The sequence below is a fragment of the Cuculus canorus genome, chromosome 15, assembly GCF_017976375.1.
Source record: "Cuculus canorus isolate bCucCan1 chromosome 15, bCucCan1.pri, whole genome shotgun sequence".
NCBI classification, from domain to species: Eukaryota; Metazoa; Chordata; class Aves; order Cuculiformes; family Cuculidae; genus Cuculus; species Cuculus canorus.
Window position 1 is genome coordinate 4,890,012 of NC_071415.1, and position 13,497 is coordinate 4,903,508.

At 36.0% G+C, this 13,497-nt stretch overlaps 1 protein-coding gene across 33 annotated transcripts in view; it reads left to right on the top strand.

The window, feature by feature from the left end:
* The window catches only part of RBFOX1 (RNA binding fox-1 homolog 1), a 1,213,941-nt gene that overhangs the window by 918,785 nt on the left and 281,659 nt on the right, over positions 1-13,497 (top strand). The window lies entirely within an intron of this gene.

Genomic DNA, 13,497 nt, shown 5'->3' on the forward strand with positions numbered 1-13,497 from the left:
GAGACCACCAAGACCGGTGATGTATGAGCATCCTCACCTTTGCATCTTAAAGAAATACTGAAGTATGTCAAAGTTGTAGTGGGGGAAGCAACACATAATAATGCTAAAAGTGATAATTTGAAGCCAATAAAGATTTTGTTAGGCTGGCTAAACAATTGACCCTCTAAATCGTCATCTGCTGATAGAGTAAACTCCCCAAGAGAGAATTACATGTCCCTTCACTTGGTACGTTAAAGCTGATACCAGAGGCGTCCAGTGTCTGTACAACTAAGAATATTATTACGCAAACACAAACAGAGACAATTTATTTTGGTTGTGGAGAAGTATTCATACTGTATGTTAAGAAACACGTCTTGCTGAGTAGTTTGGTAGTTTTTCTTTCCAAAAGGAAGATTAAAAGATATGATAACTGTCAGAGTATTGTAAGAGTCAAAAATAGCGTTGAAATTCCCAAGTTGCTCAATGGCTTGTATTTCTGAATGTTTTTCTTTCATTAATTTTTAAATGTTTCATTTCCTTGTTCTTATCAGTTTTATTTCAAACTCATAATCAAATTTTTATTTTTTTCCATGTTTTTACTACTTGACCTCTGCATCTCATATTTTGTTTTTGTCTTTAGCATCTTGCAGGCATACCTCTAATCATTTTTGAGTATTCTTCTTGCATACCTTTATACTGTCAAATGTTTTTCTAACCTGGATTTTATCTTAACCTCCCATAAATTAGTAAAATATCTTCTCCTCTTATGCCCTCTAAATTTTGGTTACTTCATTTTCCTCCCCTTTAACAATTGTCCTGCTCGTGTCCTTCAAAATGTTTAATGGACTCTCTTCTGTCCTTAATGATGGGCCAAGTCTCTGTTGTGGTGATGTTCAAGACTTCCTGGCTGTTCTCAGTTAATCTGATGGCCGTCATCCTTTAATCTCAGCCAGCTGGCTGAAACTCTGCCTCCACTCTGGCCGTTGCTCCCACTAACATAGCGGTGTCTCTTCCTTCCCAAGTGTTTGCATATTCTGATTCCTCTCTTTTCACATCATGTACCTTCTCTCCTTTTCTGCTCCTCTTTCCGTGGCCCTGCTGATGCCTTTTTCAGCCCAGCAGAATAACTTCTAGAAGGTCTATAGACCACAACAGAAAACACCAAGTTCCAGCATGGCAGATAAGCATGGATGTAGTAGGAGAGAAATAAAAAGGACAAAAGCCTTCATAAAGATTTATAAGAGGAAAATATTTTATTGGCTTATTTTTGTGAGGATTCTGTATGTAATTGTATCTTTGACTTCTGCTACAGAAAAGCATTTGCTCTCTTTAATGCTTCATTTTTCCATGTCTGTAAAGAGAGAGGGTATTACTTAAGTAAGTTAATTTGTTTGTCTTCAGGTTGTACAAAGTTCATTTGTTGAAACTGGCCAAGGATAAAATATAATTAATAACTCATTAGCTGTTGTCACTAAAGCTTAAAGTACCACAAGCATGTTAAAGACTGATGGCCATCATTTCTGTGATGGAAATCCAGAATGATGCAAAGATCTTGAATGCTGACATCCTTCAGGCATTCACATCTTGTATAGCAAGTGTATTTCTGGACACCCATATGTCCAATAGGTAGAAGCAGAGAAGGTACCGAGACAGAAGGTGACAAGAATAGCAAGAACTATAAAATAGCTTCTGTTGGAGGAAAGCTTAATTAGATTAGGATTCATAAGCTTGGAATAATGACAGCTTAGTGAAAAGAGAGGCATATACAATCAGCAATGTCTCAAAATTGGGATGTTTTAGCAGTACAAGAATTAGTACATGGAGATATTGGCAGTCAAGAAGTTCAATATTAGCAAAACATTTTTTTTTCACATGGGCCATAATTGTGGCACTTACAATTTATTTAGGCTCAGACAGGATGGTTCAAGTAGTGGCTGGTATGTATGGTGATCTGTACGCAGGTTCTAGCTCAGGAGGCTCGGAAGCCACCGACTGCAGGATTATATTATGTGGATATATTATGAGGACAAGTGCTGTGCTCCACAAATTATTTCTTACATTCATTCCGTTTGCTACTATGAATCTGGAATAGATGAGCCTTTTCTCTTAGGTAGTATGGCAATTCTTATGTATTAAAAATATGTATGAACTAGAATTGTTACAAAACTGTCATTATCAATAAGGGCTAGTTAAACAATTGTGAAGTTCATAGTCCAACAAAAAACCATCTTTGTGTGGTTTACATTTGTATGCCACGAGTTCAGTTTCTGCAAATAAATAGGAGGTACTCAGGGTGGACAGGTTAGAGCTTATTAATTACCTAGTTTGGTACATATAAGCAATATATATGCCAGCTCCAATCGCTAATAAATCCATCAGCTTTGAGGGTTTTCCTGTTCATTTCCACTGAACTGTTAGTGTATGTGACAGGCCGTGGTTCTGTCAGAAGGCATCGTCCCCCTTGCAAAGCTGGCAGCGCGGGGAAGTGACAGCTTAATGGAAGCTAAAGCGCTCTAATGGCAGTGCCTGGTGCAAGCGTTTGCCGTGCCTTTGGAAAGTGTCTCTTTGCATTTCTGGTTGCATGTGAGATATTGGAGCTTTACTGGAGTCACATTTGCAGGTATTAAATGAAATACTACTTCAGTAAAACGCTTGTTTGTTGATAGAGTTTATTCTGCTGAGGTCAGCCCGTCTGACGTTGTGATCGTGTTGCGTGTGCTCCCGAGTACTGCATTATCACTCATTTTAGGAACCTTAATTTGAGGTGTTGCAGGAACCCATTTCAAATACCTAAAATAAATAAAAATGTAAACATTTTATCCTGCTGTTCTCATGAGCACATAAATATTTTTATTTCAATAAGAATAGAGTATGTGTTTAGTGAACGAATGAAAACATAATGCACTTTATTTAAGTATACATGTGTGCAAGTGAACAGTATATAGTTTATTTCTAGTGCCTTTTATTAGTACTATGAATTAAAAGTTGTGTTGAGCATAAAATTATTGTACTGAGATTGATTTATCTTGCTTTAGTCTATTTTTAGATGATATTGGTGTATGCTATCATATTTATTTATAAATAAAGACCATTCATTTGCATGCATTACATTTGTGAACTGTTATAAATACTCAGTGAGTACATTTAAATATTTTAATTTCAATTTCATTTTAATATTTTAATAACTTTTTATGTATTGAGCAGTGGATATTCCATTTAGATTATTGCCTTCTTACAAGGGTTACATGAAAATTTTTGCCTTGTTTCTGATTTTCTTGGTGGCTTTTGGACAAAAACAAACTAGGAATGGCTTTCAGTAGAAGGGTATTTCTTTATCTTTTAATAAAATAACATGTATGTTTTTCTAGGGTGTAATTAACAAGATGGGTTTTTTTTAATTTTGTTTTTAAACAAGAAAGTGATGAATATTAATATCATTAGAAAGTGTTAGTTAACTTAATTAGTACAATACCATTTATCCAAGTTCTCAGAAACTTAGGAGATCAGCCCAAAGATGACTTTAGACTTAAAAAAAAACCAAACCAGTTTAGCATTTAACAGTTATTTTAGTGAAGAAAATGTAGCATAGACGCTATTTCTTTAAAGTTGTTCTTAACACCAACCTGTTTCGTTTCCTTCCTCCCCTCTTCTTTCCTCTGCCTTAGGGCAGACATAGGTCGGTCTTACAAAGCCCCTGTTCCATTTGGAGTGATACCTGGCTTTGTTGCATACTCTTAATTACTTAATGATATTAATGCTCAAAAAAAAAGTAGTTCTAAAACTTTTAGTTCATCTTTAGGCTACTTTTTAGGTGTTTGGAAGGAAAAAAAGGCAAGTGGAAATATAGTTGCAGTCAGAGGTCAGATGTGAAAAGTCCAGCTAAATTAAAATTCTTCTATGCTGTAACTAACTTGCTTTTCTCCCTTTGCCTTCTCATCTTCGCCCTGGTTTTTGTTTGCCCCGCTGCTAACCTTTTTGTGCCTTTTTCACTTATTTCTACTGTTATTAATACAAGGTAACCAAATGCAGCTTAGCGTGTATCAATACCAGACATAAATGCTTAAGCTGGAGACGTCTGATGGATGTTTACAGTGTTGTACAGCTTCTTCCTTCTGAAATTCTGAAAGGCAGACAAAACATCAGAAATCTCTTGGTGAGGTTTGTACAGAGTCTTTAAGAATTTCTGTAAAATTTGAAAAAAATTTGAAAAAAATTCTTCACAGTAAGAGTCATTGGCTACTGGAACAGCTGCCCAGGGAGGTGGTCGAGTCACCTTCCCTGGAGGTGTTTAAGGAACGGGTGGATGAAGTGCTGAGGGATATGGTTTAGGGAGTGTTAGGAATGGTTGGACTCGATGATCCAATGGGTCCTTTCCAACCTTGTGATTCTGTGATTCTGTAACAATTGCAAAAGTGATGGGATATCAACCCAACTCGCACCCATAATCAGGAGACAGTTTGGACAGGAACCTACCAGTGTCAATAATATGCTTCATTCTGTTTACATGAAACAAATTTGGAATTTACACAGAAAACTAATGGAGTCTCTGGTGTCTTGCAGATTTCATTGGCTTTATCTCCTATGTATAATTAATGTAAACAACTGAGTGAACGAGCACTTTTCTGTAGGAGTCAATAGGCAAGTATGTTCAGAAAATGAATGAACTGCTACGATTAATTGCAAGGCTACCCGCCTGAATATCCTGTTGAGAGCCTCAGAAGGAAATGCCAACCCTTTTAAATCCAAAGGATTTCTTTATTAAGAGATGTTTGTAATCTGAATAACAGCAGATATCAGATTGGACTGGTGAACATGCTTTATTGTGGCTCCACTAGTCTTAACAAATGAAAGCTGTTAATTACTGTAAGAGTATAATTTATATGAATGTTGATCTTAATCTACTCAGCTAGCTTGTTAGTGTTCTTAATGCCAACAATACTTAGAAAAATGCATTCTCTGAAATACAGAGTGGCTTACTAGTCAGCAGAAAGATGCAGTGAAAGTTCTGTGTGACCTACCTCTTGGAAAGTAAACCCAAAATCTTGCGGATGGGAACATGATACAGTTAAGGATTTGGGTTTTTTATTTGCTCTTGTCTAGTCATTTTAGAGATCATATATCTCTTGAGTCCAGATTTTTATTTCTGTTTATTTTAGAAAAGTGCTGCTTATCAATATTTTGCCATTATTTTAAAATTTTATGTGGTGTTTGGGGTTTTTTCTGGCAAAGTTTTAGGATTGTTTTGTATCTATTGGTTAATTTTGTCTGCAGACCTCCTGTTGTTTTGACTGCCACTAATGTAACATCTGACAATACTAATCTAAAATGTGAAGCCATTCATAAAAATGGTAGATAGGAGCAAGGAAGCACAAGAAGGAAAATTCTGAGTACTCAAAGGAAAGAACTTGTCAGCACGTACTGTGTTCAAATTCAGACAGAGGTTTTTTACTTTACCATTTTAGCATGAAATCAATGGGGAATGCATAATTTTTCAGATGTGTCTGAGACTGCACAGCAAATGGTCACCAATAAGATTCTCAGCTGCCACACAATCTGGCATAGCTCCTTTCTGCTCCACAGCTCCCAGTTGTATTCAGCCCATTGTCAATACGATGCCACTCTTTGGCTCCTTGCCCATCTGTTTTAGTAATTACTGTCATATAAAGTGATATTTCTAAACTAGAAACCATGTTGTTTTGAGATAAGCCCGTTGGAGTTACCTTTTGCGGTATGTTAAAGCAGTTTATTGATTTGTTACTCAAAAATGTTCCATCAACATTTCTTGCAATATCTAGAGAAGAATACTATGATTTTTCTGAACACGGGATTATATTGAAATGTAATCAATTTTTTTTTAAATGCTCCCCTTTTGTTATTTTAACAACTTTCAGAATTTTAGTTTTTGTAATAAGTTCTGGCAGACATCATTTTTCAAGTGTAAAATATCCAAAGTAGCAGTTTGCCATATCCAAATTATCCATTAGCACAACAGGACTGTCCTAAATCACATCATTGCACATGTCAGCTAAAGTACAAAGATTTCAGGAAGATGAAGAGCAGCTTTATTCTTACAGAAATTCAATAGAATCAAAGGTGAGTTAAAGAAATGTGGCATCCAGGAGCAGACAACATCCCATCATCAACTTAACCCATTAACAAACCCGGAGGCAACGGCAGAGAAGCCAACACAAATGTCAGTGGAGTGTGCCAAAGAGCCAGATGCCATCACTGGAAAATTACTTCCAGTTTGGCATCTGTGCCTTCTGCCTGTCATCCAAAGAGGAAGAAAAGCTAGGCGAGCGTCGTTATTTTGGTGTGTGTATGGAGCCGGTTTCCCTCTCTTCCCTTTACGCCTCTTTATAGCGATGTTCTTGGCTACGTGGCATCAGACACAATACCAACAAGTTTAGGAAGGACACAGGTATTTTTGTACCAATATATGCATGTATAAAAACACGTATCTGTTTGCATTTGGATAGAACAGAAAAGGGGGAGACGAAGGAAAGGAGGCAGAAGAATATAGAGCAAAGTAAAGTCAAAGCAACACATAATAGGTTGATGAAAATAAATCTTTACTTTCTATACTTCTTGCAAGGTTTATTTTATTATTTTCAATAGCGAAACTTCAATAATTTCTCTTAACTTTTCCTAAATCAGATCTCTTTGGTAAATCAAACAAATTCTTAATGTGTTCTCTTTGCAATGGCGTTCCTCATAGCAGGTTCAAAGAAGTAGCATTTGGCAAATTGAATTTTTACAATTTAAACTGAATTCTCTTGCATGACTATTCATATAATTCTGCTCTACCTGGATAATATCTCTATAAATACATGTTTGTTTGCTTCTTTTTAAATTGTAAGAATAATTTCTGGCCATATTATCAGTTGTCAGTCTTTTCTTAGTAGGCTTGAGCATTCTAAACTGTTAGAAAATTGCCTGCAATAGTCGTTAGAGGCCACCAGTGACAGTAAGGCCACTGGAAACTGTATCTGGTAACTAGTAACTGGTAGCCTTTCAGGACTAGCTAGTAGCTAGCTGTATATGTATAAAAGGTGCATGGTTATATTCAAGTGGCTGCATGTGGATGGCTTGGTAGGGGGGATAAACACTGTGAATTTTCACCTCTTCTGTTTTCAAGTCTGAATGTTGTGTGGAAATATTTGTGATGAAAGCAAATCTTGTGAACAGTCAAAATCCTTTTTCTTAAAACAATGAAAATATAGCAGCAGTAAATATGAAATAGTAGTGCTAATTAATTCAGGGAAAACTCCTTAAAGATATATTGATCAGAAAGAAAGATACAATTTGTGGTGAGCTGTAGAGTTAAAATATTACTTTCTGAAGCTTAAAAAAGCTCACAGCAGATTGTTTTTATGATTCAGCTGTCAAACATGGTTGCAAAGAGCCAATTTAAGGCAAACAATGAAGGTTTTTTTGATGAATACTCGTTCAATATGCTACCCCATTGACAGAGCCAGCCTCCTTTTTTGTATGATAGTGCTGGATTCTGAAATGAAACACAGTAGGTAGGAGGCAGTTGAAAAGACTTCAGAAGCTATCATCTGTCTTGGAACTAAAGGATTTTTCCCCCACTTTAAGTTTCGGTGTTTTATGTCTTTCATGCATTCGGTGCATACTAAAGCTCATAAAATATACCAATGCCATAGCATGAGGAATTATGAGTAAGAGCAAAGTTGTGGTTAGAGTTGGTCTGGGCAAAAGAGGATTATTGCTTTGTGAGTTCTTATTTAAGATCATCAGGTCTATTTTTTTTTTTAGGCTTAATAATAATTGCTGAGGATAAGAACTACTATAAGAAGATGAAATCATCAATATAATTTACATTTTTAGCAGCAGTGGAGTTTTAAAATTTTTAATAAAATAATAAAGATTTTGACAGGATGATAGAATTGGCACTGTGCAATTTACATTTTTTCTGTCATAAGCATAGATTTTTATAGTTCTTTCAGAGTTAAAACTTCAGATGCTTTATCCTGGAAAAAAGCCTTTATCATTTGGGTTTGAAATTTCAAGTGTCTTATCACTGAAATACTTGTTTGCTAGTATTACATTTGAGTTTATTCTTTCTTCATTGCTTATACTTCCCCTTATTATAGATGGTCTAATTTATTTTTTTTTACTCCACTTTTTTAAACATTAATGATTTACAAACTTCAGTACTAGAACCTTGCCACATAAACTCAATGCACTTTTTCCCTTTTTTTTTTTTTTTTTGATGCTTTCATATTTATTTTGGTTAAGTTATACCAACATAGGCAGGTGCAGATTCTGACTACTAGGAGGAGTAGCTGTAACTGAATTCTTAAAGATTTAAAAGCAGCATACCACAGAGGCTTGTGTAATTTGATATCTGTTTGGTAATTTATTAAAGCTAAGTGGCTGGTTGTTCCTAGCACTAAGTAAAGGATTCAGAGTTTTAATATTATGGAATCACAGAACAACAGAGATTGGAAGGGACCTCAGGAGACTGTTGAATCCACCCCCTCTGAATAAAGCAGGATCAGATACTTGAGTAGCAGGTACATAGCAGTCAGGTTTGGGGTATCTCAAAAAACAGAGACTCCACAACCTGTGTAGAAGCACTGTTCCAATGTTTGATAAATCCTCCTCCCAGTAAAAAAAGGTTTTCTTACCTTTAAATGGGATGTCTGTTTCTCAGTCTGTGCCCACTGCTCTTCTGATTTGCCTGGACAGCATTGAGAAGGGTCTGACTCCATCTTCTTTTCTCTCTCACATCACGTATTTATGCACATTGGGTAAGATCCTCCCAGACCTTCTCTTTTCCTAGCAAAACAATCTCAGCTATCTCGGCCGCCTCTTGTATGTCAGGTGCTTTGTACCCTTAATCATCTTTCTGGCTCTTTGCTGAACTCGCTCCAGCATGTGCATCTCTTGTACTGGGGAGCAAAGAACTCAACGCCATGCTCCAGATGTGGCCTCACCAGCGATGAGTTAAAGGAGAAGGATCACGTCCCTTGTCATCTACTCACCACGCCCTTTCTAACACAACCCAGGGTGCTGGAAACCTAACGTGCTGCAAGGGCACGTTGCTGGCTTGTGCTGAACTTGTCCAGGACGTCTTCCATATCCCCTTACATGAAGTTGCTTTTGCTATTCCCAGTTCCCAGCCAGTAGTTCCCGGTCCTGTGCTTGTGCACGGGGCTATTCCTCCTCAGATGCAGGACTAGGTGTTACTCAGTTTACTGTTTTCATCATCTTCATTACGTGACTTCATCACTTTACTTGCATTTGTAGTGGTGGTGGTAGTGGCTTTTTATTATTGCTTTGGGTAATGAATAAAGACTGATTTTCAGGTGTCTCTTCTTCCAGCCCCTTGAACTGTATTCTGAGACTGGTGAATCTTCCTGGTATTTTGCAGTTTGCAGTTCACAGAACAAACTATTCAAACATCTTATTACTGTTCTGGTTTGCTTACGCAACCATCACAAAAGGGTTCTGATCTTGAGTTATCATAGGTATTGGTGGTTTATGGTATTCATGATGAACTCCAGTTACGTTGTTTAAACTTTTTTTTCTTTCCTTTTTCTTTTCATTTCTCTCAGATTTATCTGAAACATTTAACATCCTAAGATTTACTTTTTTTGTTATTGGCTGTTTGGAAATCAACACAATGTATATGGTTCCATTGTCACTGGTGTAGTCACATTACAGTTACAGCTGTTGAAGTTGAGCATTTAGAAAATGATTGAAAACTCAATGCCTTGAATTTCAGTGACAGTCTTTTGCCTTCTTATTCTTGGAAAACTCCAATACAAAGCCTTTAGGTGGTTACATTTTAATTATACATGTTAATGAGTTGGAGGAAGGATGAACGAAGCAGAGGCAAAGCTTTTGAGTCATAAAAAAAGTTTAAAAGTACTTTAAACTAAAGGAAAATGTTAATGATCTTTTTTTGGAATTCGCAGTGCTCTATTTCTGTGGCTGTAGGTTGGAAACAGATTGGATGTCAGACTGATTGTCAGCATTTGTGTTAGTGGTTTTATATGTGGGTGATTTCTTAAGTAAAGAATTTTGCCTTTATTGTAAAGGCTAGTAAGGTAACTTTCCTATAGCTCGCTAGGTATTAAAATATAGAAGAGGTAATCAATGTATAATAAGAATTTGAAAACTTACCTTATGTTTCAAAGAAAAGGGACTCCTTAAACATATTTCACTGTGAGGGTTGAACCAACAAACTGAAAATATAATGTTTGGTGTGTGCTGAAAGGGTTTGACATGATAAGTTTTAAGTTGCTTCAGACTTTCCCTTTCCTTTCTATTTCTTCTGTCACAATAAAGACTAATTTCTATGTGCTTTAATAAACATCTACTGAATCAATATGTGTGTGGTTTTGCACCTATATCTATAGCAGTTGATATATTATCTTAGTTGGTTATATACTTTACCTTATTGATCTACCGTATCATCGCACTTAGGGATATTACTCAAAAATCTGAGTTATGGCTCACACCACGTTTTAAGCACGTACCTTAGCACTTCACATAAAGTAGAATTGAAATGGCTTTTTTCTGTCAGATGATTAACCTGCTGTTTTAGCAGTTCTGTGAATTCTGATGTGAGGAAATCAGTCCACTGTCTTCAGTATGATAATCTATGTGCTACAGGTCCTTACTGTTCTCTCCATATTTACTGCCTCATTCTTGAGTCATCTGAAACCTTTTTCCCATGAGCAGAACAACAACTTGTTAAATGCCTAAACATCATATAAAGTCATAGTAAGAGGTGTGCGAGAGCTGCCAGCAAACATCATTCCCCTCTGCCTTAGTGCCAGAAACTTCTTCTTAACACAGAAAAAATGATGGGTTAGAAGTGTTCTGTGTTAACAATGCAAAAGCATTCTGGTTTGTTCTCTAGGTTCAATTAGCCCTGTTATTTAGTTATGCAAATCTTACAATATTATTTATATTTGTTTATCTACAAATATGCATTTGAATCAATGCCACTTTGCAGGTAGATGTTTGGTTACAGATTCCTTTGTTTGGTTTTTATTTTGTTGTTTTTTTTTCTTAATATATAAAAGTAGAACAAGAAAAGCAAATCACAACTATGCAGGTTTATACTACATCAACAAATGTGGCTGTATGGTAAAGGTTGGTTTTGTTAAACTGGTACACAGATCAGCATGATAGGAGGACGACTTGAGCTGGTGCTGTTTATTCTGTGACATTTTGAATGCTTGGTACATTTAGCTGCTCTGGAGAAAATGTAAAAAGGTTGCTATGAGAAAGATGTGATGGGTATTGTTGGCAGAACAGGGGAACAAAATTTAGGGGCAAGTGGAAAATTGCAGGCTGAAGAAGTATGGGAAATGTTTGTGACTTGGTATATGCAGCAAAGACGAACAGCGGCAATTTAGGGTTAATGCTGAAAAAAACTACATAAGAAAGCCAGAATTATCCTCATTATCCTGATTAAGGCAAGAGGTAAGCACCTTGTAGCCTATGTTTTAACTGATCAAGGAACAAGTTTTAATTCTGATAGAAAAAAAAATGGCATGATTGTAATTTGAGGGGAGGGGAATCTCTCAAACTAGAAAAATCTATGCAACTTGTCTGGAAAATGGGGAAATATGTTCTTGTACATGTTTATTTGTATGGTGAAGCTTTATACGTATTTATAAAAGAAGAGGACTGAGAAAATCTTTTGAAAGACAGTGCATGTTTACTCTTTACTCTTGGCTGTTCTATGTGCTAATTGTGTTCCGTTGCATAGTTTATTCAGATTAGCATTAAAGATGTGTAAAGCTAATTTTGTCTAAATAGCACGCAACTGAGCTTTGCTGCTACAGTTCTTTGACTCTTGTTTTTGTTTGGTTGGGTGATCCTGTGAGGATAAGGTTTCTCAGGTATATCCAGTTCTGTGTGAATTCAGATAGCTCATCAGTTCATGTGTAATGAAACAAATGTACCACACAGTACAAGCCTAAAACAAAAAAAATACCGTTGAAACTCAGAGAAATATAGATACAGGGCAAAATATGAACTAATAAATCCTATATGAAAGTGTCTAAATACTTAATTTCACTTAAAGCAATTTTTTTTGCCACTGAATTTCTAAAATATACGGCACTTTTGTGTGTCCAGAATATAAATAATCTGATGACAGTATCATTCTAAAATTCATGCATGTTTTTAAAATGATTTAGTGTTCTCCTGTAGTTCTCAGTTTTTATCCGAATGCCTTACACAGTCACACTAAAATCACAATAGTGAACATTGTATTTCTCATTTTGTACGTCTTTATTCACTTGCAAGTTAGAAGTCTCCTATTTTCACATGCATATCACACCTGTTTGAGAAAAAAAGATAAAGATTGAGGCGGTTTTGTGTTTCAGTCTAAGATTTCTGAAGATGTTTTTTCTGGAAATAGGCTCGACGAAACAGAGTAGTAGGCTTCTGACACCAATTACGCACAATTAATGATGAGCTCTTCCTTTATCACCTGGATAGTAGTGTATCCTCTGTTCTGATCTGTTGAAATGAAGGAAATTTGCTTCAAAAGTTTTTTCATTTAAACAAAATCTAAAAACAACCCCAATTTTGTAATTTCTGTGTAGAGGAGTCAGTTATCTTGCTTCAGAAAAACTTATCCTCATTATTGAATTTGCAGAGGATAAAGGAGCTGAAGGAATGAAGGAAAGTTTTCCTTCACAGTTTACTTTTCTTAGCATGAGAAATTCTTTGAAGAATTCAGTAGATGGGACACTTGTATGCAAACAGATTATGTGGCAAAGTTGAGTGTTGGGGTATAGGGTTGTGGAGAGTAGTCAAGTTTCTAATCCGTTTATCTTAGAATGTTTTCTTACAGGTAGTTATCCCCAGTAAACCTGGTCAAGATGCTGCTTGCATTATTAAATTATTTTTCTTCAAAACTATTTGTTTGAAATAGGATGCATTTTTTTAATAATTTTATAGGTTATTGCTAATTATTGTTTTAGTACTTGAAATTGCAAAGGACCAGCATTTCAGTGGAAGAAGAAATTATCTCGGGGTGTATTTTCTAGTGTGTTAAAACCTTGCAGTGCTTTAAGATGAAAGCAAGGGGTGAGATTACATATTTAATTTAAACATACCGCATTTTGGAGATAACTGCCATTTTTCACTTATGATTTCCTTGCAGAATGACCAAAAGCATCATTGACGAACAAATCTATTTCTCTCTTGTGAATATGAATGCAAGCATCAATAACACAGTCGTTCCACCAGCAGAAGATTCTATTATGTTGTCACCTTTGAATGAACTTTTAGTCCTGCGTATACTTGAGGTACAGCCAGGTGACTCTCCACTTGTTGCTTTCAGTTGGGCTAAAGTGCATTTACCTTTTACTTCATATCCCTTCACATTCCTTCCTGATAAGGAAATGAATGAGTGTGTTTTGGTCTTTTTAAAATCATCTATGATTAGTCACTTAAAACCAAATTTAACTAAGTTAGAAATGATAGCGCTTCTTGAGCGCCTCTGACTCACAGTAAATT